Genomic DNA, 3,554 nt, shown 5'->3' on the forward strand with positions numbered 1-3,554 from the left:
AAGATCCCCAACATAAAGGTTCCGAGATCACTTTCGCCGTCTGCAGCCGACTTTTTTTTTTTTTTTTTTTTTTTTTTTTTTTTTAGCAGAATCTGTTCTGTTGCCCAGGCTGGAGTACAGTCCCCATCTCGGATCACTGCAATCTCCGCCGCCCGGGTTCAAGCGATTCTCCATGTTGGCTGGTCTCGAACTCCTGACCTCAGGTTATCCGCCCGCCTTGGCCTCCCAAAGTGCTGGGATTACAGGCGTGAGCGACCGCGCCCGGCCTGCAGCCGACTTTCATGATTGTATTGTTGAGTGTTATGTGTGTATGGCTATACTTTCACGCTCATTTAGCAAATTGTACATGGAATTAAACTGCAAGATGTTTTTACTATCATAAACAACTTTGAAGATACTTTATTGCTATAGGACACCTCAAACCTCATGTTCGAAGTTGACCTCAATCAGGCCATTACTTCGTGCTGTGTCTTCTTTTATTGCCATGTAGCTCTATTTCACACTTAACAGATGTCTCTTCAAGGACTTTTATATTCCTGTAAGACACTGACCCTACTGCTAAGAATGCAAGAGTATGGGAGCACTTCGTCCTCAAGGGAAGAATTGTTTCCCCTTTCAAGGCGCTCAAATATCAGATGGCCAGAAGGCCAAATGTAAAACTTATTTTCTGCAAATGACTATTATCTTGTACAGGGTATATACATCATGTAGTAGGAGGCTTCTGTGGCTCAGTCTAGGCAAACTTCATTTAGAGCTAGGAACAGTGATCAGTAACATTTTACCTCTAAATGCACAAAGTCTTTCTTTGGGTAAGAACAATGACGAATCTCCAACATTGAAGACAAAAAATTATTCTGTATTTTCAACAGGTAGGGTCAAATTGGTAAAGGGTTCTTTGAATTAGCGAAATTTACCACTCAGGAATCTTTTTTTTTTTTGAGACAGCCTCACTTGGTTGCTCAGGCTGGAGTGCAGTGGTAGGATCTCAGCTCACTGCAACCTCCGCCCCCCAAGCTCGGGTGATTCTTCGTGCCTCAGCCTCCTGAGTAGCTGGGATTACAGGTGTATGCTGCCATTACCGGCTAATTTTTGTATTTTCAGTCAGGCTTTCACCATGTTGGCCAGGCTGGTCTCAAACTCCTGACCTCAGGTGATCTGCCTGCCTCAGCCTACCAAAGTGCTGGGATTACAGGTGGGAGCCACCTCACCCAGACAGGAATAGTCTTTCATTCATGGTTCTTAGCTAAAATATTGACCTCCTCTTAAGGGTGGTCGCACTTTTCAGTTGCCCTGTCCTCTTCAGAGCTCCTCTACCCTTAGATACATGATCCTCTCTCCACATGAAGGCAGAAAGCTCTGCACAAAAGAAAATGTAGCACGTGTTGTATTTATTGGAGTGACACATCCAAGGAAAAAGCAAAGTGCAAGCACAATTAAATAAAGTTCTAGGAGCTTTATATGTACTTTCTTTGAAGGTACCACACTTCACTGGGCTTCAGAGCCTTTCCACTACATTTTAACAAGGGGAATCAATGATTTGCTTTATGCTGACAAGTATGTCTTTTGAACACCCAGAACTGGTCTGGCCCAAATAAGCAAAACTAGCTCATATTATTTCTCGCTACAAACATCAACAAAGGGCTTTCCCAATGACCCTTAAGCCTAAGTGGTATTGGAAAGTTGTAATGGCTGTAATGCAGTATATGGCCATTGTTGGAGATATTTCCCGACTATTATTGTTATGGTCTCACCCGTAAGTCTACATATTTATTTTGCTCTAAAACTCTTAATGTCTGTTTTGTAATTCAACTTTATAAACATTTTTTTTTTCATCCAAGGGTAAAGTGCTCCCTTGTAGCTTTGAAATGATATACAGCTGGGCGTGGAGGCTGACACCTGTAATCCTAGCACCTTGGGAGGCTGAGGTGGGCGGATCACCTGTCAGGAGTTCAAGACCAGCCTGGCCAACATGGTGAAACCCCATCTCTAGCTGAGAGTGGTGATGGAATCCTGTAATCCCAGCTACTTGGGAGGTTGAGGCAGGAGAATCGCTTGAACAAGAGAGGTGGAAGTTGCAGTAAGCTGAGATCACACCATTGCACTCTAGCCTGGGCAACAGAGCAAGACTGTGTCTCAAAAAAAAAAGAGATATACCACTACATCCACTCAGTTTAACTGGTAAGTTTTCACATTTACTTAAAATTTTTACATAAATTGGTAACAGAATAATTCTATCATAACTTCTACCAAAATCAGAATGTGGCAGATTTAACCAAGGTATCTTTAAAGGAACTCTATAGGTATCTGATAAACCTTTATGATATAAATATAACCCATGTGTGCTTTTTGAAGAGCTAAAGCCCATTTTCTCTTTTAAATTTTACACAACAAAATTCCACTTAAAACTGAAAAACTTAACAGCTAGATGTGTTTAGAACTAATCTAATTTGGCCAGGTGCGGTGGCACACACTTGCAATCCCAGCATGTTGGGAGGCCGAGGCAGGCGGATCACGAGGTCAAGAGATCAAGACCATCCTGGCCAACATGAAACCCTGTCTCTACTAAAAATACGAAAATTAGCTGGGCATGTTGGCGCACACCTGTAGTCCCTGCTACTTGGGTGGCTGAGGCAGGAGAGTTGTCTGAACCTGGGAGGCGGAGGTTGCAGAGCCAAGATCATACCACTGCACTCCAGCCTGGCGACAGAGCGAGACTCCATCTCAAAAAAAAAAAAAAAAAAAAAAATTCATCTAATTCTTCCCTTACACAGCTGAAGTTAAGGCCCATGGTGATTTAGTGATTTGCCTAAAACACATCAAGAAACAGAGCCAGCTCAATCCAATGACTCTAATACTACTTCCATTTACGCAGTCGGCTGGGAGCGGTGGCTCACGCCTGTAATCCCAGTACTTTGGGGGGCCGAGGCGGGTGGATCACCTGAGGTCAGGAGTTCGAGACCAGCTGGCCAACATGGCGAAACCGTTTCTACTAAAAACACAAAAATTAGCCAGACGTGGTGGTGGGTGCTGTAATCCCAGCTACTCAGGAGGCTGAGGCAAGAGAATCACTTGAACCCAGGAGGCAGAGTTTGCAGTGAGCTGAGACTGCGCCACTACACTCCAGGCTGGGCAACAGAGATAGACTCCATCTCAAAAAACAAAAAACAGCAACTATGCAGTTGCTTAACTTGGGGACATGTGAGAAATGTGTCATTAGGTGATTTCATTGTGATGTGAACATCACAGAGTATACTTACATAAACCTAGATGGTACAGACTACTACACACCCAGGCTACATGGTGCAGCCTTTTGCTCCTAGGCTACAAATACTATATTGAAAACTATAGGCAACTGTAATATCATGGTTTTGTGTATTTAAACACAGAAAAGGTACAGTAAAAATACATTATAATCTTATGGGACCACTGTTGTATATGTGGCCCATCATTGACTGAAACGTCATTATGTGGTGTATGTCTGTACTCAGTACATTTTAGAAACTTCAGTAAATCAAAATACATTTAAATTTATGTAGGAGAAGAAAAACTCAGTT

The sequence above is a fragment of the Gorilla gorilla genome, chromosome 5, assembly GCF_029281585.2.
Source record: "Gorilla gorilla gorilla isolate KB3781 chromosome 5, NHGRI_mGorGor1-v2.1_pri, whole genome shotgun sequence".
NCBI classification, from domain to species: Eukaryota; Metazoa; Chordata; class Mammalia; order Primates; family Hominidae; genus Gorilla; species Gorilla gorilla.